The sequence below is a fragment of the Hemiscyllium ocellatum genome, chromosome 1 (genome assembly GCF_020745735.1).
Source record: "Hemiscyllium ocellatum isolate sHemOce1 chromosome 1, sHemOce1.pat.X.cur, whole genome shotgun sequence".
In the NCBI taxonomy this organism is placed as follows: Eukaryota; Metazoa; Chordata; class Chondrichthyes; order Orectolobiformes; family Hemiscylliidae; genus Hemiscyllium; species Hemiscyllium ocellatum.
The window spans coordinates 95,956,142-95,978,641 of NC_083401.1; the positions used below are offsets into that span (position 1 = coordinate 95,956,142).

The window sequence follows — 22,500 nt, forward strand, 5'->3', positions numbered from 1 at the left end:
ACACTTAGCTGCTCCTCTGCAATGAGCTCCCACACACGGTTTTTTCCAAGGTCAGCTGCAAATTTTACTGTTTGTTTTATTTTCTTAGAATAGACTCCAATGTCCAGAGATATTTGAAACCAGACAGCAAAGGTAGCAGCTGTGCAGGGTACTGCTGGGTCAGACAGCAGTGTAGGTTTCTGTCTCCATTTGAATCACTGCCCATGTAGTCACTGCACTTTGTCTGTCTCCCTCCTTTCCAAAGTGCCGTTGTTTTGATATTTTTTCCCAAATTTCCAGAACAATGCAACAACTTATGAAATAGTAACTATTGCTCTGAGAATTCGAGGAAATCAGCTCCAACACTAAAAATACCTCAAAAAAGGAGCAGCTCTTACAGGCACCTTTTTTTTCCTGTCTCCCATCTTGGATTACCTGAAATCTTCAAGATGCACTGCAGAGATTCGCTAAGGATCCTTAGACAATACCTTCTAAACCAATGACCATAACCATCTAGAAGGGCAATCGCGGCAGATAATCAGAACACCAGCATCTTCGAGTGCCCCTCCAAGCCACCATCTTGACATGAAAATATAACACCATTCGTTAATGTCCCCGATTCAAAATCCTGGAACACCCTCCCTATCGGCATTGTGAGCCTACCAATGCTAAATGGACTGCAGCAGTTCAAGAAGGCAGCTCGCCACCTCATTCTCCAGGATAACTAGGGACTGGAAATTAATGCTGACTAGCCAGTGACATCTAGATCCCATAATGTTTTTTTTTAAAACCTGAGGTCTGTCTACCTTGGCTGCATATACTTGGTGAGTGGGCTGTGTGTACCTGTGAGATGTATACCTGAGGGGTGTATGCCTGGGTGTATATACTTGATTAGTGTACGGTACATTGTGGGCTGTGTGTACCTGTGAGATGTCTATCTGAGCAGTGTATACCTGGGTGTATATACTTGATGAGTGTATCTGTTTGCCAAGCTGGGAATTTGTGTTGCAGACGTTTCGTCCCCTGTCTAGGTGACATCCTCAGTGCTTGGGAGCCTCCTGTGAAGCGCTTCTGTGATGTTTCCTCTGGCATTTATAGTGATTTGTATCTGCCGCTTCCGGTTGTCAGTTCCAGCTGTCCGTTGCAGTGGCCGGTATATTGGATCCAGGTCAATGTGCTTATTGCGTGAATCTGTGGATGAATGCCATGCCTCTAGGAATTCCCTGGCTGTTTTCTGTTTGGCTTGTCCTATAATAGTAGTGTTGTCCCAGTCGAACTCATGTTGCTTGTCATCTGCGTGTGTGGCTACTAAGGATAGCTGGTCATGTCGTTTCGTGGCTAGTTGGTGTTCATGGATGCGGATCGTTAGCTGTCTTCCTGTTTGTCCTATGTAGTGTTTTGTGGAGTCCTTGCATGGAATTTTGTACACGACATTGGTTTTGCTCATGCTGGGTATCAGGTCCTTCGTCCTGATGAGTTGTTGTCTGACATTCTCAGCTCGGCGAACAGAACCACAACAATGAGCACCTGAGCTACAAATCTTCTCACAAACTTTGATGAGTGTATATTGTGGGCTGTGTGTACCTGTGAGATGTCTACCTGAGCAGTGTATACCTGAGTGTATATACTTGATGAGTGTATATTGTGAGCTGCATGTACCTGTGAGATGCATACCTGAGGGGTGTATATCTGACTCGAAGGCATGTATACCTGAGTCGTGTGTAATTGGTAGTGGATGGTAGAGAGGCGGGGACTGTGTGGGGCGGATACCTGAGCTGTGCTCTGCATTATGGCTGCAGCAAGTTATCGCATTTCAGTTCAACTTTATTTATTCAATAATTGCTTACTTTCTAATGTCTTTTCACTCGCATTTTGGTGAAAAGTAAGTAAATGTTTAATTGTGTTTGACGGAAATATTTGGTGGCGTAAAAGAATTCCACTAATTTGTAAAGATGAAGTGGATAAACTAGTAAATACAACCTGAAGGGGAAAGCAGTATACCAGGTCATTTTTGGATGTGATCACCTTTGTCTCATTGTTCCACGGTCGGAACTAATGGGAGTTAACTTGTGTCCGCTTTGATAGGCCGTGCCAGTTCCCGGCAGAGCCGGTACTGTTCACCTGTGTTTATTGTAAGCTTCACGGAAAATGCATTTTCTTCTGGGCTCCGGTAACTGAATTGATTAATCTGCAGTTAAAGTCTCTTTTCAAAAACAAACAACAATGCACTGTGAACATTAGAGCAAAGTAAATTTTAAAAGGTGTAAGCTTATGGGGTGGTCTGTGAATTTAAATATTGCTCTACAGGTATCTGAATCAAGAGACTGGAGTTTGTTTTATAGAAACTGATTTCTGTTGTGTTTACAATACTGTAGCCCTTTTAGTGTGCACTGTTTGATATCGTGTTACTGCATTTTAATGTTTGTGTGTCCACTCTATTAGTGTACATGGATTTGTACCTGTATCCGGGTGAGTTGGTGTAGACAATACATTGTACACATTTCAAGTAGCTTTCAGGTTATATCTTTTCAGGAAATATTTTTATGATTTGAGGGGAATGGAAGGCTATTGGTTTGATTTATTCACAGGTTGGAAGTCTTTCTGCATCAAAAATGGTCAAATGATTTCAGAAGCTTTTGGTGTTGAGAGGATTGGCATCTGTCGGCAAAAAACTGCTGGACAGAAATCCCAATCTGGATGGTGGCAAGATCAGTTGTAATGACTCAGTTTCTGCACTTTGCATAGTTTCCTGTCAGTTTGCCAAACTAGATATAAAAGTTTATTGGGAGATTAATTTTGTTTTATTACTGGGTTAGGAAATATGCTGCATTATTTGAAGAGCAAAGGGTGGAAAATATTGGACTGTAGGTGGGTATATTCTAGATAATACAGTTACTAAGGATCAATTTCTGTCCTTTTGGTACGACAAGATCAAAGCTCAGTAATGCAGTTTTAACTTTAACCTGTTACTGTCTTCTGCTTGGAAGGGATAAAAGAGCAGCAAGTTCACATTTAGGGGAGGGGAACGTGGCATGTTTGAATGGAACCTCTTTTAAAGTAATTATATGAGCTATAATTTATTGATGCAGGAAACAACAATTAATGTTATTCCCCAAATTCCCCAGCTTGGAAATGCTGTGGAATCTTGCTCAAAAGGCACCAAATTCTCAAACATCCACTCCCACTGTTGACTCGAGTAGTAGTGCGTGCCATCTGCAAGATGCATTTCAGCAATTCACCAAGGCACCTTTTGACAGCACTTTCCAAACCCATGACCCCTACCATCTCGAGGCACAATCACAGCGGATACATGGGAACACAACCATTTAGCACCATTCCAAATTCCCCTCCAAGCCACACACCCTCCTGATTGGATTCATTAGTTGGGAGAACAGACATGGATTTAGGAATGACTCTCTGATAGTATGTTTACTATCTGGTGTAAGGTTAAGGATGTCTCCACGCAGCTCAGGACATGATTCATGGTCTTTGTTAGGACTGGGGTATCCTGCAGTCAGTATTTAGGCAACTTAGTAGGAAATTAACGAGCTTCAAAAGTAGTAATCTTCAGAATTCTCCCAGTGCTACATACAAGTGAGTATTGAAATAGAAGAATAAAGCAGGTTAATGCATGGTTGGAAAGAGGATGGAAGGGCTTTAGATTTCTGATTTCAGACAATAGCAAGTTAGTAGGTGGGGTTGCAGAAATTTAAAGGAAAGAAGTGGAGTCTGAATCCAAGTTATACTGCATAAATGTGAATGCACAGAGTGTTGCCAATAAAATGGGTATTGGTAGCAGAGTGGTGAAGTCATTGGAATGACTATTAGAACCCAGAGCAATGGTGTAACGACATGGGTTCAAATCCTGCAATGGTGAAATTTGAATTTAATAAATCTGATCTACTGGCAACCATGTAACCATTGTCATAAACATCTATCTGATTTACTGATGTCCGTCAGGGAAGGAAACCTGCCATCCTTGCCTGGTCCAGCCTACCTGATACTCCAGACTCTTAACTGCCTTCTGGCAATAAGGATGGGCAATAAACACTGGCCTGGCCAGTGAGGCTTGTGTCCCAAGGGCATGTTTAAAACGGTGCAGCTTGCTGTTTGAAATTGTAATATTGTGGCTGTAACAAAATCATGACTCAAGAAAAAGTAGGATTGGGTGTTAAATATGTTCAGAAAAGTAAACTTCATCGTAATGCTGCAAAAAGAGTATGTCCCAGTGGATTCAAGGACAAAATTAATTAGCTGCAACAAAGGGTATTGCTTGGTGTAGCCTCTAGATTGGCAACTAGTGGGAAGGTTGTAGTGGAATGAATCTGCAAGGAAATTGCAAATAAACTTCGACAGCACAATGTTATTACAATGGGGAACTTTAATTAGCTGAGCATAGACTGGACTAGTGGTAGTTAAAAGAGAATTGAGGGGTAAGTGTTCCTAGCTTGTGTTCAGGAGAATCTTTCACTATAGAATGTGTAGCACTACCTAACTTGGTTCTTGAGAACATAGTGGGCCATAGACCAACTGTCAATGAGGGTGATTGGTCTATCATAAGATTTAAGATGACAGTAGAAAAGGGCAAAGAACAATCCAGAGTTAGTAATTAACAAGGCAGAGAACAGAGCTGAGTCAGATAGATTGGAATAAACTGTAGTTGAACAATGGACTACCTTCAGAAGGTCTTTTCCCTGGGATGGGAGGAGTCCAAAACTAGAGGGCATAGATTTAAGGTGAGGTAGGTGGGGGCAAGATTTTAAGAGGGACCTAAGGGTGATCTTTTCATGCAGAGGGTGATGCGTGTATGGAACGAGTTGCAAGAGGAAGTGATGGAGGCTGCTACAATAACAACATTTAAAAGGCAGATGGGTGGATATATGAATAGAGGAATACTGGCCAAATGTTGGCAAACGGGACTAGATCAGACTGGCATGTCTGGTCAACCTGGACAAGTTGGACTGGAGGGTCTGTTTTTGTACTGTACAACTGTATGACTTTATGGGGTGGTTTGGGCACAGTTGAGGTATATTTCCTCAAAAGGGAAAAGTAGAACAAATAAACTCATGCCCACCCAGCTTCCCTTCCCTGATGCGAAAGAAGATAGAGTATGACAAAGAAGAAAATGCATGCTTATGACAAGTGTTAGATTATAAAGCAATTGAGAACCAAGAAGGATCCAGTTCTTTTCAGAGGGGAAATCGAAAGCACGTAAGAGAAGCAAAGCAGGATTATGGGGAGAAAAATCTAGCAGCTCTCATAAAGTACAATACCAAAGTTTTCCAAAGGGTCTGTGTAAAAGGGGGAGAGCTGATTCAGGACCAAAAACGGAGAGTTGCACGTGGATGCAGAGGGCATGATTTAGGGCAAAATGAATAATTTGTCTCTGTCTTTCCAAAGAAAGAGAATGTGGCCAGGTCATGGTAACAGAGGGAGAAACTCAGTCACAAAAAGAATTTAAAATAGGTGATGAAATAATAGATGGGATCTCAGTATTCAAAATCATTAAGGCACCAAGGGTGGCTGAGGTGCTTTGAAGGATATTAAAGGAAGTGAGAGGGAAATTGCAGAAGCACTGGCAAAAATCTTTTGGTCTTCCCTGGACTCAGGAGTGGTACTAAAGACCCTGAGGAATTTCAAATATAACATCATTGTAAGGATGACACCAGTCAGTTCAACGTCAAAGGAAGGAAAACATTTTTTGAAATAATAATTCTATCCTGAATTATTGGTCATGTGGGTTAATTAGGAAGAACCCACATGGCTTCATAGAATCCCGACAGTGCAGTGAGAGGCTATTTGGCTTACTGAGTTCATGGCACGGTGGCTCAGTGGTTAGCACTGCTGCTGCCTCATAGCTCCAGGGACCGGGATTTGATTCCAGCCTCGGGCAATTGTCTGTGTGGAGTTTGCACATTCTCCCCGTGTCTGCTTGGGTTTCCTCCGGTGCTCCAGTTTCCTTCCATAGTCCAGAGATGTGCAGGTCAGGTGGATTAGCCAGGTTAAATTTGGGGTTATGGGGAGAGGGTGGGGGCAAAGTGACTGGGTGGCATGTTCTTCAGTAAGGGTTATATGGATTTGACTGGCTGAATGGCCTTTTTCTGCACTGTATGAATTCTATGATTTATAATATCGGTAGAGAACCATTTTTTTTAATATAAATCTGAGAATTCTGTCATTAATAGAGGTAAAGTCAAAATATTTCCCCAATCATTCACCAGTTTTTCTGCTTCTACTTTTGAAACATTTAAGAACTGAACTGCTTGAAATGAGGTACATTGGTTCTGCTTACAGTCAACAGCAATTACGTGAAATTGTTTAGAAATTACATCTCCAAAACAGGCCTAACCCAGTTCACACTGGTATTTCTCCTCACAAAAGCAGTAGTTCCTGTCCTCTCTAGTTCCCCTGTTTCATTGATATTGTATCACTGTTTCTGTCAACAACCCTATCAAACCTGGTCTTAAATGATGACATTGTCTCTGCCCCTACTTAAATCACTAACTCTAGTAATATGGTCCACAGCCTCGCAATTTTGTATTTAAAATATATTCTTCCGCTTGTCTCCTTGTGCTTCATTTTTTATCCCTCTTTCTGGACAGTAAGTTCACTGGGAGCTGTCTGTTTCTATCTGACCCATCCCTTCATAATTTCAAATATCACTATCCAATCACAGTTTAATCTCTTCAATCCTAACAAAAACACTTCTAGTTTTACAAGTCAATCTTTGTATTTGTTCATAACAATCGTAATCCCAGTGAATCTGTGATATGCAGTCTCTACAGCTTACTATAATATGAAGTCTGGAACTGTGTACAGTTCCCTGAAGGCCCTGTCCTTTTAAAAGGTTTCTGATATCTTTTATGTTCTTCTAATAAAATGTAAAATTAACAATGCATATTAAAATAATTTAATTTAAAACTTTTCAAAGGTTGAGGGTCGCCCTGCAATTCCAATCAATGTTTTGAAAGTATGTAATTACCAAGATTTCCAAGATCCACATTCCAACAGACTCAAAATTGAAACTTGAAAATGGCCAATAAGGACAGGAAAAATGTCAACACACTTCTAATATCCTGGGTATAACATTCAAATAGGCATTCAAATAACATTCAAAATTAATTCACAGTGAAACTTGATAAAACTGCCATTGTAAAAAATAATAAAGTTTAAACTAACATGTATATTCAGAAAAAGAATCTTATTGTTTAACCACACAGTACTCTCAAAAGTGATGGGTGTGGTACCCTGTTTAGACAATGCTGATATTGAATCACAGATTATAATGCTAATGATCAGAGTAATTGAATGTTCAGCTTATAAAGTTTGCTTCCCTTACACAAAAGACCTTTAGTTTCATGACAATCCCATTAGTATCCAGCATTTACCATCTGAAAATTGAAAGGGAACTTGTCATACCAGTTTCTGATGTTGATCCATTTTAAAAATAAGATGAAAGATTTGCTTTTCCAATTAGTTATTACAGCTTGCAAAGATCTGAAAGATGTTAGATCACCCACATTCTGGTAGTGTCAATTAGTATTTCTGTAATGGGAGATATATTAGAATAGATGTAATCTGATATTTTCCATGCAAACTGAATCATTTGAGAACTACACCTACTTCACACAAGTTCATCTCAGCTGGATCATATATTAAACTGGCTTGGCCTAGACAGATTTTAAACCATTTAATTTGAAAAGTTTCAAAGTTATCTTCAATATGTTAAGGAATATACATTGAGTTTATAGAAATAGCTCAGAGTACTGATACAAATCAGAGAATAAGAATATTTTTGGCTGTGTTGCTGCTATTGTAGAATATTGTTTCAGAACATTAATGAATCCAGCAGATTTTAACAAAACTAAAGTTAATGGGAATTGGAGGGAAAGCTCTCCACTAGTTGGATTCACACATAAATCAAGGTCAATGTTTTCACTTGTTGGAGGTCGACCATGTCAGCTCCAAGAAATCTCTGCAGGGCAAAAAACAAAGAACTGTGAATGCTGGAGATCAGAAACAAGAACAGAAATTGCTGGTCTAGCAGCATATTCAAAGAGAAAGCAGAGTCAATGTTCCAGGATCTAGTGATGCTCCCTCAGAACTTCTGAAGAAGGGTCAGTGGACCCAAAATGTTGACTCTGCTTTCTCTCCCCAGATGCAGCTACACCAGCTGAGTTTCTCCAGCAATTTCTGTTTCACTTTCATCTCTGCCTGAGTTGCTCAGGGTAGTAGGCCCAACCATCTTCATCTACTTCCCTATGTCCCTCCCTCCATCTCTATCAACATTCTGGAAATTACCATTGACCAGAAACTAGCAGATCAAAGGCTAGGAATGCAAAATTGAGCAACTCAGCACCAAACTCTGCAAAGGCAGTCCACCATTCACAAGGCACAAGTGTGGAATACTTCCCACTTACCTGGATGTGTGCAGTTCCAACAATATTCAAGGAGTTTGACCCCATCCAGGACAAAGCAATCTGCTTGATTGGCATGACATTCGCAACCATTTACCCCTCCACCACCAACACTCGGCAGCCTTAGTGTGTACAACCTTCAAGATGCACTACAGACATTCACCTTAGACAGCATCTTCCAAACCCACCATCATACAACCCACAATGCCATTAGGGATAGAATTCCAGAATTTTTCATCATAGAATCCCTTATTTAAGGAACCAGGCCATTTGGCCCAACAAGTTCATACCAACCCTCCGAAGATCTATTTCCCTACCCTGTTACTCTACATTTACCCCTAATTAATGCACCTAACATACAGATCCCTGAACACTGTGGGCAATTTAGCATGGCCAATTCACCTAACCTGCACATCTTTCGTTTGTGGGAGGAAACTGGTGCACCTGGAGGAAACCCATGCAGACATGGGCAGAATGTGCAAACTCCACACAGACAGTTGCCTGAGACTGGAATCGAACTCTGGTCCCTGGTGCTGTGAGGCAGCAATGCTAACCATTGAGTCACTGTGCTGCCCTGTATTTTGACCCAGTGACACTGAAGGGATGGTGATCTTACTTCCAGTCAGGATGATGAGTGGTTTGGAGGGATACTTTAGGGTAGGCGATGGCTTAGTGGCATTATTGCTGAACTGTTAATTCAGAAACTCACCTACTGTTCTGGGTTCCTGGGTTCGCATTCCACCATGGCAGTTGGTGGAACTTGAATTCAAGATGAAAAGAAAAATCTGGAATCAAGAATCTACTGATGACTGTGAAATCATTGCTGATTGTCATAAAAACCCATCTGACTCACTAATGTCATTCAGTAAATCACCCAATCTGGTCTACATGTGACTTCAGACCCACAGCAATATGGTTGACTCTCAAATGCCCTCTCACATGATCTAACCAGCCATTTTGTTCAATGGCAGCTAGGGGGGTGTCGATAGATGCTGGCCCACCAGCGATGTCCATGTCCCACAAGTGAAAGAAAAAAATACTTGCAGGTAGTGTCATTCCCATGTATCTGCTGCCTTTGTCCTTCCCGATGGCAGTGGTCCTTGGGTTGGAAGGTGTGCACTAAAGAACTTTGGTGAATTTCTTCAGTGTATTTTGCACATAGTTGCAGCCGCATGTGCTAAAAGCCAGTAGTGGAGAGAGTGGATTTTTTTGGCTACCACATCCAATCAAGCTTTATCCGTGGTGGTGACCAGCATCTTGAATGTCGTTGGAGCTGCATTCATGCAAGTGAATGGGGAATATTCCAATATAGCCTTAATTTGTTGATGGTTTGGGGAATCATGAAGTGAGTTAATTGTTGCAGGATTTCTTGATCATGACCTTGTCTTGTACTCACAGTATTTGTATGGCTAGTTGAGTTCAGATTTGGTCAATGGTAGCCCCCAAGAAGTTTTATAATAGGGCATTCAGTAACCGTAATGCCACTGAATTGAAGAGGTAATGGTTAGCTTCTACTTGTTCGAGGTAGTCGTTGCTTGGCACCCGTGTGGAATGAATGTGATTTGCCATTTGTCAGTGCGTGATTGGATGTTGTCCAGGTCTTTCTGCATTTGGGTGTGAACTGCTACAGTATCTGAGGAGTAGAGAATGGTTTTTTTACTGCTCTCCAAATTATCATCAAGCTGATTTGTTCAAACCCATATTTCCTCATCAATCCTCACCAAATAGGCAGGGTAAAAAATGAGGTCTGCAGATGCTGGAGATCACAGCTGAAAATGTGTTGCTGGTTAAAGCACAGCAGGTCAGGCAGCATCCAAGGAATAGGAAATTCGATGTTTCGGGCATAAGCCCTTCATCATCAAATAGGCAGTCAACATGGCTTTGTCAAGGGCAGGTCATATTTGATAAATTTAATTGAGTTCCCTGAGGTGACACAGGCTGTAGATGAGGGTAGTGTTGTGGATGCTTCTAGTTAGACTTTCAGAAAACATTTGATGTGGTGTCATGTAGCAGGTTGGTTAGCAAATTCGAGAGACAATGCAGACTCAATGGTACAACTTTGAGGGGAGTACAGGAACAGAGGAACCTCGGGGTTCAAGTGTATAATTCTTTGAAGGTAATCAGGAAAATTGAACAGTTGTTAAGAAAGCTTGTAGGATCCTTGAGTATATAAATAGAGGCATTGAATATAAAAGCAAGGAAGTGATGCTACACATCTACAAATCATTGCAGACCGCATTATTGTGTTCAATTCAAGACACCTTGTTTAAGGAAGGATGTTAAAGCCTTGGAGACAGTGCAAAGGAGATTTACCAAACTGATACCAGGAGTGAGAGATTTTGGATACAGGAAAAGATATGAGAAATTGGGCTAATATGCCTTGGAGCAGAGAAGACTAAAAGGTGACCTTACTAAGGTGTTCAAAATTATGAGCAATTTTGCCAAGTAAAGAAGTTTCCACAAGATGGTATGTCAGTAACTGGGGGCAAAATTTTGTTCAGCAAGACAGCCAGGAGTGAGATGAGAAACTTCTTTCCTCAAAGAATTGCTAAGATTTGAAATGCACTGCCTGGGAGAGTGGTGGAGGCAGTTTCATAGGAGGTTTCAAAAGATAGCTGGATATATATATATATATATATATATATATATATATGTGTGTGATGAATTTAGAGATCTACTGAGATAGGGATGCAGTCGGTAAGTCTTTCGAGTGTTAGTATAATGCAATTATACTAGCATTATTAATCCAAGTTGCCTCCTTCTGTACTGTGAAATTCTATGATTTTATAATCCTTCTTTATCATTTCTCTTGTTATCTATTCCATTTTTCTGTCCCTGCTCACTCTTTAAATTCTTTATCCCATCAATTCTTGTAACATCCTTACACTTACAGTAGTACATCAAAGTTCTCCTTTTAGTCTTGAACCCAAAATTATCCTGTGTGTAAGGTATAGTCTGAGCTGGTTCAGTATAAATTTGGCATTGCCTCCTACTTTGTTTTCAATTATTTCAGAAATAACCCTCAGCATAAGCTTTATTTTAATCGTTCATTTGGAAATGTGCGGCATTTAATTTGTCACTCTGGAATATATTTTGGTTCCATAATTATTTGCAATGCTTATTTGAAAAGGTTAACAAGGAATAACAACAGGATTGGCCAGAACCAGCAATGCACCTGGTTTCTAGTGAAAATCAATAACAAAGGACATGCGCTGAAGTGGAAAATGGGTGTGTCTTAATTTTCTTCAAGGTCAAAGTGAGATAAACCATTTTGATCAGAAGAATAAAAAGGCAATTTATCATCTAAATGGAGAAAGTCTTTTTAAAATGCTTCAGTGCAGCGGAATCTGGGTGTCCTTGTGCATGACTTGTAGAAGAAAGTGAGGACTGCAGATGCTGGAAATTAGAGTTGAGAGTGTGGTGCTGGTAAAGCACAGCAGGTCAGGCAGCATCTGAGGAGCAGGAGAACCAATGTTTCAGGCAACAGCCCTTCATCAGGATGAGTTGTAGAAACCTAGTGTACAGGTACAGCAGATAGTAAGGAAGGCAAATGGAATTTTGGTATTTATTGCTAAAGGAATGGAATATAAAAGTAGGAAGTGGTGTTGCAACTGTGCAAGGCACTGGTAAAGCTGTATCTAGAATAGGCAATTCACAGAAACTTCACTATATTATCAGTTCCTTATTGAACCAAGGTTGATTTTCTGGCTCAGTTCGAATTCAGTGAGAGATATGCTGGCATGGTGGCTCACAGCGCCAGGGACCCAGGTTCAATTCCAGCCTTGGGCGACCTTCTTTGTAGAGTTTGCACATTCTCCCTGTATTGGCATGAGTTTTCTCCAGGTGCTTCAATTTCCTCCCACAATCCAAACATGTGCAGGTTAGGTGAATTGGCCATTCTAAATTGGTCATGGTGTTCAGGGATATGTGATTTAGATGCCCATTAGGCTTGGGAAACCTAGAGTTATAGGGTAGGGGAATGGGTCTGGATGGGATACTGTTCGGAGGATTGATGTGGACTTGTTTGGCTGAATGGCCTGTTTCCGCATGGTAGGGATTCTATGAAGTATCCATCTAGTTCAGGATGAAATCCACTCAGGGTTGCAAGTTTCTACCCTATATCATCTTATGACTAGGCAGGCTGATTCCCAACCCTTTGGGCACATGGGGTCGAATATCCCACAGGAAGTTGGATCTGAAGTGCAGGATTTGCTTCCTTCTCTACTGCTAACTTATCATTTGAACTGAAAGTGTGATGCAGTTTGGTTGACAAGTTGCCAACATTTAAATTGATTGGTGTAAACTCCTAGATATTAATGTCGACACTGCCATGCTTCAAGGAGAGATTTGTGTGTCTTTGTCATATTCTCTTTGTCCTCCCCAGGAAGGCTCTCCCCTAGGGAGGTGAAAACATAAACCCTGGCAGGGAGACATGTTTTACAGCTACCCAGACAGTACCAAGTTTCTCAGTAGTTGATTTTTGAAGGAGTTTTAGAACAGTATTATTAAACTTAGAAAAGAGTCAGTCATGGGGACACCAAAGCAGAGATGAATCGGCAAATTAGGTTAAGTGGTGGGTCCGTAGTAATGCAGGAGCAGGCACTTGGGGGATATTTCAGAATATATACCGTAGATTCATTCTCATGAGAGAAAAATTTCAAGGTGAGGATCTATCAACCATGGTAAATAAAGTTTAAATATATTATCAAACTTAGAAATAAAAACAAAACATCATTATCCAAAGATTAATAGAAAGAGAAAAAATAGTTTGAGAAAAAGCTGACTAAAAATATAAAAACAATGTAATAATGTAAGAGTTTCTATAAAGTTACAAATAACCCAGAATGGGTGGGGTTGCATCATGGAAAAAGATTGGATGGGCTTGTATACACTGAATGTAGGGTAAGAGGTGACTAAGTTGAAACATATAAGATCCAGTTGGATCTTGGCTGGGAAGAAATGAAAAGGTTTTCTTTCTGTGAGAGAATCTAGAACTAAAGGTCACTGTTTTAAAAATAAGTGGTCAACCATTCAAGACAGGTGAGAAGCAATTTTTTTGTTAGGGAGGGTACTGAGCCTTGGGTGCCTTTTCTCAAAACTACTTGAATCAGCTTTAAATATTTATAAGGTAATGTAGATTGACTCTTGATAAGCAAGGGAGTTAAAGACTTGAGGTGGGTGAGAGTATAGAGTAGCCAGATAAGATGTGATTTTATTGAATGTGGCCTACGTCAGCTCCTACATTCATGAGTTTTGCCTGAACTCTTATAGAGCTCACTTTGAGAAAGACAATACTCTTTATCTTCCAATGAAGGTGAAGCTTACAGCAGAGGCATTGCTAATGGAATTTCACTAGCAGACTTGTGTTAGTGGCACATTGACCAGGTCCTGCTGCAATTTAAGAGTAATCCCCATATTGTAAGGATCAGACTGGTGAGGACAAAGTTAAATAGTTTTCTGTTACTGCCTGAAACAGGTCCAGTCTGGCAAACCCGTCCTTTCCTCTTGATTAATGCACTCCTGATGTTAGTGAGCCAGCCTTGGTAATGGACACAGTGCAGTCTGTTTCTTTGCTACCCTCAGGGCTGCTTCCAAGTGGTTTTCAAGATGTACTGAGGGAGGTTTCTCAAGAGATTTCTTTGTCCATGTTTGACCTGGATAAAAGAGACTGGGAGAATGTGAGCAATAGAGAATCAGAGTCTAAAAGTGTGGCGCTGGAAAAGCACAGCTGGTCAGGCAGCATCTGAGAAGCAGGAGAGTCAACATTTCTGGCATAAGCCCTTCATTAGGAATGTGGAGGGGGAAGGGAGCTGAGACATAATTGGGGGTGGGGGATGGGACGGGACTGGGAGGAAGGTAGGTGGGAGCATGAGGTGCAAACTCTTTGTCCACATCTCCCCCTTCACCTCTGTCCAAGGCCCTAAAGCATCATTCCAAATCTGGCAGAGATTTTCCTGCACTCCCCACCCCCTTTCTCCTCTGTTGCTTTTGATGTGGTCCCCTCTGCATTGGGGAGATGGGATGCTAACTTACGGAGCCGCACCACCCTGTGGCCATCTCCCTTACCATACTTCCCAGAGCTTGCAAATCCTGGGCCCCTCCGCTGTCAAATCCAAGCCACCAGCCAACTGAAAAAAGAAAGCCTCATCTTATCCCTGTAGACCACATGGCATCAACATTGACTTCACCAGTTTCCAAATCTGCCCCCTCCCCCAATCTGAAATCCAACCCTCCAACCCGGCACCGCCATCTTGACTTGTCCTAACTGGCCATCTTCCTTTCCACCTGTCCACTCCACCCTCCCCACTGACCTATCACAATTACCCCACATCTGCATCTGCCTTCCCGCCTACCTTCCCCTGAGCCCACCCCCACCTCCCTATTTATCTCTCAGCTCCCCCCTCCCCCTCCCCACATTCCTGATGAAGGACTTATGCCTGAAACGTTGACTCTCCTGCTCGCTGGATACTGCCTGATCTGCTGTGCTTTTCCAGTGCTGCACTTTTTGTCTCTGATAAAGAGACTTGCTCAGGTCCTGAGTCAATAATCAGGAGTCCTGTGGCCATAACCTCTATTTGCAAACAAGATGGAAAAGTGAGTTGAATTTTTTTATTTCTTCTCCCCCACTGCCCAAACCTTCCCTCCCTCCCCCCCCCCCCCCCCCCCCCCCCCCCACCACCACCACTGATCTTGAGCAGAGGTGATTTTTTTTAAAAAGTCTTGTTTCCCCTCTCAAATTAGGCTGTGTTCTGTTTTCCCAAAGCTCTGTTTATTTTGTCCAATTTCTAAATGACTTGCCACAAATTTTGAAGTAAAAGAATAGTTTATTCATCCATTGGGACCTGTGGAATGATTGCCACCAGGCATACCTGCAGGGGCATATAAGGAAGAGAGAGGCTGAGTGAGTTTTCAAACAAGAATAATTTGAAACTTTAAAAAATGGAAATTAATTCGCGCGATATTTGTCTGAGTCCACAAGGTCAGTGTTCAGTAAATGTTTTTGCAGTTGGCTGAACTTGCAGAATTCTTTTCTCAATTTGTTGACTGCATTTGAATACAGTGTGATTCACAGTTTCAGGTCAATCTAAAATTTATTCTAGAAACCAGGAGTTGAACTGTACCAAAATTCAATTTTGGGGAGTTTCCGGAAAGTGTTCTCTTTGTAGACTGACAATGATGATTTACCTGATGTAATTCTGTGCCACTCACTACATTTTGAATGCACCATCCACACTTACAACACATGCTGGCCAGGCAGCAACACCCACATTCCAGGAGAGAATTTTCAAAAACTCTGTGGTGTTTTCCTCATACTATCATGCTGCTGACCAATAGCCAAATTTTATTTAAAATTCTTCACCCACTTCACATCATTGATCCCCTGAGGAATGTTTTAGAATAGAGAGATCAAGGGGGGGCAGGTAAAGAGTTCATTGAAGCTTGCATCACAGGTGGACAGAGTGGTAAAGAAGGCATTTGGAATGCTTGGAATCATTGCTCAGCCCATTGAGTTTGGGCGTTGGGATGTCATGTTGCGGTTGTACAGGATGTTGGTGAGGCAACTTTTGGATTACTGTAAACAGTTCTGGTTGCCCAGCTGCAGGAAGAATTTATTACATTGGAAAGGGTGCAGAAAAGATTTACCAAGGTGTTACCAGGATTGGAGGATTTAAGTTATAAGGAGAGGCTGGATAAGCTGGGACTTTTTTCATTGGAGTGTAGGTGCTTGATGGGTGACCTTATAGAGGTTTATAAAATCATGACGGACATAGATAAACCAGGTAGCAACAGTCCTTTTTCTAAAGTTGGGGATTTCAAAACTAGAGGGCATAATTTTAAGGTGACAGGAGGAAGATTTAAGTGATCTGAAGGGTAACTTTTTCACAAAGAGCATGGTTCATATGTGAAGTGAACTGTCAATGGAAATGTCGATCCAGGTACAGTTACAACATTGAAGAGACATTTGGACAGATCCATGAATAGGCAAGGTTTAGAAGGATATGGGCCAAGTGCAGGCATGGGACTAGTTTTGTTTGGGAAACATGGTCGGCATGGATGAGTTGGACCAAAGGGTCTGTTTCGGTACTGTATAACTCTTTTACTCTAAATACTCACCACTACCGGGATCTTACAGGATTCATACCAGCTGTACTGTAGTTAAAGGCAGGCTGTGCATCAGGCCACTCTATCAGCTACGAATAACCCTTCACAGTACATGTCATGGAAGGGAAAATAAAAGGAACAGCTTCTGAGGGAAAATACTGGTCACATGTCATTAGAAAAATAACAACATATTTGTAAATGTATCACAATTTTAAATCATACCTATCTGATCAAGTGTCAATGTAGCTGCAGCTAGGGGATTGAAGCCACAGAGATTGCATGTGCTTACAATCAGACCAAGTTGGAAACCTGTCTAAGGGAATGCAACTCTTTCAGTAGTGTGTAGCTTCACATGTTCTCAATGTTCAATTTAGAATCATCATATATTGGAAAGCCTTCAAACTGTTGAAAATGTTAACTTTTTAGAATCAGAGGAAAAGTGGAGAACAGATAGGGATTGCTTTTCTTTCACACAATAAACTTACAGTCAATTTATAATCACTTCACCCAAATCTCCTGTGGAAGAATTTGTCTATTAAGTCCTGTCTGGCTTGTTCTGCCTGATTCTGCCCCCCTCTATTATAGTGAAGGTAATATTCCTCCAGCTCAATGTCCTCATCTTCCTGCCCTGAAGACTGCTGCCAATCTCTCAGCTCTTCGAAGTCTTTCACATTCCCTCATTTGCTTGCTCTGGCAAGGCTATCCCCTGCGCAGCCTTGTTAGGATTACCAGGCACTTTCTGTATGGGCTGAGGTGCAAAGCCCTAACTGAGACAGATCCAAGCATCAGAACGTCCTCTTGAGGACGACTGTGGTCTGCTCAACTTATCCAACATCGTTTGGCCCTGATACCCATATCCCCATGTTCATGAACTGACTCCCAGGACTGATTGTGGCCAACTCTCCTAACCAACTTGGAAAGACAATTCTGGCTATGTGACAGACTCTTGACCACTCTGTGTATAGCTCCCTCCGTTAATGTTCCTGCACAAAACTGAGCCACACGTTGCCATTTCCTTTCCCTCCACTGCGTGGGAGAATAGAAAATTCCCTAGTCTTACCTCATTAATGTTCGAATAAGCCTCTTGTATGTCACTGGTGAGATTCTCATCTCGCCATTCAATCCTTGGTTGGAAAACTGGTGTTTATTTCCTCCAGGTAAGGAATATTTGCCCAACGAACTCACTATTGTCTCTTTTATTCAGAATTGGGGAAAATCAGCACCTGAATTCAGAGGTGATTTAGACCGGAGACGTTTGTCGCTAAGCCTGGGCTATATCCACGTTATACCATTATGCAATCACTTCTGATAGACCTGACCTGCCAACGGTGTCGGAGATACTGAGGACTGATTTGAAACTTTAGCTGTAAGATGTTTTTAGGTGTTAGGCAGTTTCTGGACTAGTTTGTGGGGCCAGCTCTCCCTGTTTGTGGCCTTTATCTCCAGATGTTTGTCAGAAGGCCGTTCCAGGGTCAGCTGGACATATGGCCTTCTTAATTCTGCTGTCCAGGTTGATGCTGGGTGGTCTGACCAGTTTTATTTCTTGTCAGCATGTTTTTAGTGATTTAATCCAACTGCATGGTTTGCTAGAACATTTCAGAGTACAGCTAAGAGTCAATCATTTTGCTGTCGATCCGGAGCCACCTGTAGGTCCAACTGTGTTAAGGATGGCAGGTGTTCTTCCCTGGAGTCATCTTGTTACCCAGATGGAGTTTTTACAACAATCCAGTACTTTCATGACCATCATCCATCATCATTACTGAGGCTAGACCTTTTAATTGAAATAGTATGAATCGAACTTAAATTGTCACAACTACAAAGTTGGATTTGAACTCTGGTCACTGGTATATTAATTTGGGCTTCTGCACTATGCTACTGTGCGCAATGAAAGTAGAATTCAATTAGAAAACAGATGCCATGTTCAAAAGCCCCATTTTACTTATAAATACATACAGTTATGGGCATATTTTTGTGTATTTAAAGGATACCTTCAACTTCATGAGTGTGTCCAGCAGCACCTGTACTGGATTCATCTTTCTGGTGCAAAGCCATGTCATTGTGATCTTTTCCTACGCCTCCCAAATTTTTCTCTCCTTCTGAGTGATCAGTTCCTATGAAGTTTGGCTGAGCACCCCTTCCCCATCCCCATCACTTGCTCCCAGAATATGCAATTATTTCCCAAGGTCATTAAGATTGAACCAAAGTGAGTTGACCTAGTGATGTTGGTCTGGGTTTGTGATTAGTCAAGATAATGCGGGATCTCTTCAGAAATGCCTTTTGGGTCCTGATTCCAGGAGAACTGAACCCATTCCTAGAGTTTCCGATTCTCAGCAACACCTTTTACTTGGGCAGGTCATGAGTGTGCACCTGGCATACCCAACCTGGCTGACTCCTTGATGAGTTCAATATGGCCTAGTAGATAATTGACACTCCTATTAGATGTTTTGTATAACACAGTGAAAAGTTTTCAAATAATTACTTTACTGTGTTTTTTACAAATGTATCGAGTCTTTCTGTACAATGTATGGTTGGTGAATATGCAAGAGCATGACAATCTGACATGGGACTATAGTGGAGGGGCATGGTCTGACATGGGGTCATGGGGAGACCATCAGGGTGGGAATGTGAAGGGTTACGATTGGAGGTTCATTTCTGTTTATTAGACAAAATCCCAGAGAACTGAGGAGGCCATTTTTAAACAGTAGCTCTGATGATTCTCTTCAAGTATTTTCCCAGGTCATCTGAGCAGACTGCATTTGAAAGTGCAGTCCTTACCCTTACCACCACTGCCCATCTCTACCCCCGGCCAACCCCCCGCCCCCCCAACCCCCCACCAACACCCCTCCCAGAATGAAAATGCTCTCCTTGTGGACACTTGTTCTTGAGGAAGGTAGGCCCAGCTGGGACGGTTTCCTAATGCTGCTGTCGACTTTAAGGGTGAAAATCCAGCCTTTTGCGTTCATTTGTGAAAGCTCTGGGTATGCGGGAATTCCCACGTCGCTCACCTTTCACATACAGAAATTGGACATTCAAATTACTGAATGTTGATTCTGGCCAACTATACTTCAGTACCAAATTTCCTGTGCACTCATAGTTGCTTTCTTACTCCTTGACCTTGCGACGTCATTACCTCTTGCCTGTAAAATCTACTTAAATTCGCTCAACGCAATGTCAGCAAAAGCAGCCAATCTTAACAGAGGCCACATCAAAAACAGCAATCAATGAGCAATCATACCAGGCCACCAGTACTTTCCTATTTGTTTAATGCACTGCTTGTCAGTCAAACCAGGCCAACTCAGTATTTACAGAGAAAATACCACAGTTAACTACTAACAAGTCGAAAAAAATATAATTTTAGTTCTTGGCCACTCAGTCAAGTTCAGGTCTAACATCCTGTACCTTCATTAATATGAGTTGACTCGCTTGAGGTTTTAATAAATCTCTGCTGTTAGGAATGAGTGGTTGAGAGCAGCGCAAAACCCCTTTTGTTCTTTTATGTAAGGGTTACTTTATTTCAAGTAATCCTTTAAAGTACAAATGCAGAAGGCTACAAGTTTTGCAAGTAAGACACACAACCTGACTAAGGCAAAGATCTGAAAGACTTGTTTTAACAGTTCTTTTATTATGAGCTTTTTTTCCTTGTGAGTCATAGCAGCAAGTTTAGTACCAAATATTTTGATTAACATTGCTTTCGCTGTATCTTAATAGCAACTATTTCATTCATCATCTGTCAGTTTTGAGGACTTTAGTGCAATTATGGACGAAGTGCTTGGCTGTTTGGTAATTGTCACCAAATGGGAATTTAACATTGCTAATGTCAAATAGTAATATAAATAGTACTAAATCTATTTTTTTTTAGAAGTTTCCTGACAGGAGATCCCCTCTTTAAACTTCCAGTTGCAGCTGTCAAAACACTGGAGGCCAAAGTGAGTCTTTATTACATCTCATTGATTGTGGTGGAGTCAAACTTGTGATGGTTATGTTGCAGGATAGAATTTGCACAGAAGTGTTCAGTGCCAGTCCAGATAGTCTCATCTCAGATATTAGCTTGGATTTCCATGCTAAGATGCTGCATGATTCTAATAGATATTTTCTAATGAAAAAAGAATGGCAAGGCAGGACTCCATTTTCACATTGCACAATTATTGACCTTATCTCTGTTTTGGTTTAAAGAGGAAATTATCCACTGTCTGTTTTCCAGTGTTGCTAATGACCACAAAGCTTTGTAGCAGAGTCCATTGCTCCACCCCCATCTTGACTTCCTCTGTTGTCTATGTGCCTTGCCTTTAAGAGTTTTTGCATTTTCTTGACTCTCCTCTTCCTGACAGTTAGTCTATTGAGCGTTGGACAGTTCACTTAAAAACGAGTTGGTTGCTGTAATGTTGTAATGCTATAATTAATAATGTGTTTTGCTGTTTACAACGCAACCTCCCAAATTTGCTAATGCAGATGAAGCAGTAGCCATAGAGATTCAGGAAATTGGCAATAGAAATGTATGGAATGGAAATGCAGAAAGCTTCAAAGAGAGAAGTTCAGAAACAGTGGAAGGAGATTAGTCAGTTCATAAGTGGGATTCCCTCAATGACACAGTTTCTCCATGTCCTTAATCAATGCAATAAATGGAGTCAGTCAAGAGTGAATTGAATTTTAGCATGACAGCTGCTGATTACTTCACACTCTGTTAATGTGTTTGTATTTCTCAACACTGACACTCTGATGTTCTTTATCTATCCAACTTTCACCTGTAGGCGTTAATTTATTCTGTCCTGTGTGCCATCTCTTAAAGGATCACCCTATTTAGAAGCTGACTGCATGAGACAGGCAAGTGTCTTTTAGCTTTTGTCTATGTAGTATTTCAAACCTTGATTTCATTTCAACACAAAGTTGGAAAATGGCAATAAGATAATGTAGATATTTTCAGCCATTACCACTTCTCCTAATATTCATTATCATTAATCCCTATAATGAGATTCCTATGACTTGTAAATGCAAGAAAGCTTGGTTAGGTTGACTCCTTTTAAAACACAAGTTGATTTGGGGTCTGGAGAAAAAGTTATCCACAAGGAAATAAATCCTTTTTAAAATTCACCTTTTTGAGACCAACCAAAGGCAGGCTAGACAAATGCAGGGTTACAGGGATGGGGTGGATGTGGGTAGAATGCTCTTCCAAGGGTCAGCATGGGATCAATGGACCGAATATCCTGCTTCCACACAGGGATTTATGTTTGTGAAAATTAACATATTGCATTAAAAGGGCCCTGATATTTGTAGTAGGAACTTAACTTAGTCTGATACGATCTGATCATAAGTGGTGTCTGAAGGCTCTTGTCTTTTAAAACAGCTACTGGATCAGTGGTGCTGGAAAAGCACAGCAGTTCAGGCAGCATCCAAAGTGCAGCGAAATCGTCATTTCGGGTAAAAGCCCTTTTTCAGGAATAAAGGCAGTGAGCCTGAAGCGTGGAGAGATAAGCTAGAGGGAGGATGGGGGTGGGGAGAAAGTAGCATAGAGTACAATGGGTGAGTGGGGGAGGGGATGAAGGTGATAGGTGAGGGAGGAGAGGGTGGAGTGGATAGGTGGAAAAGGAGACAGGCAGGTAGGACAAGTCCGGACAAGTCATGGGGACAGTGCTGAGCTGGAAGTTTGGAACTAGGGTGAGGTGTGGGAAGGGGAAATGAGGAAACTGTTGAAGTCCATATTGATGCCCTGGGGTTGAAGTGTTCCGAGGCGGAAGATGAGGCGTTCTTCCTCCAGGCGTTTGGTGGTGAGGGAACGGCGGTGAAGGAGGCCCAGGACCTCCATGTCCTCGGCAGAGTGGGAGGGGGAGTTGAAATGTTGGGCCACAGGGTGGTGTGGTTGATTGGTGCGGGTGTCCCGGAGATGTTTCCTAAAGCACTCTGCTAGGAGACGCCCAGTCTCCCCAATGTAGAGGAGACCGCATCGAGAGCAACGGATACAATAAATGATATTAGTGGATGTGCAGGTAAAACTTTGATGAATGTG

The 22,500-nt window shown here is 41.6% G+C and overlaps 1 protein-coding gene across 1 annotated transcript in view; it reads left to right on the plus strand.

Annotated features, from left to right (window-relative positions):
- The first annotated feature begins 1,759 nt into the window (after nt 1-1,759).
- The window catches only part of lnx1 (ligand of numb-protein X 1), a 199,443-nt gene continuing 178,702 nt past the window's right edge, over nt 1,760-22,500 (plus strand). The window contains exon 1 of the mRNA XM_060824180.1: nt 1,760-1,861. The gene's annotated coding sequence lies outside the window, so the exon portion shown is untranslated. The remainder of the gene's footprint in view (nt 1,862-22,500) is intronic.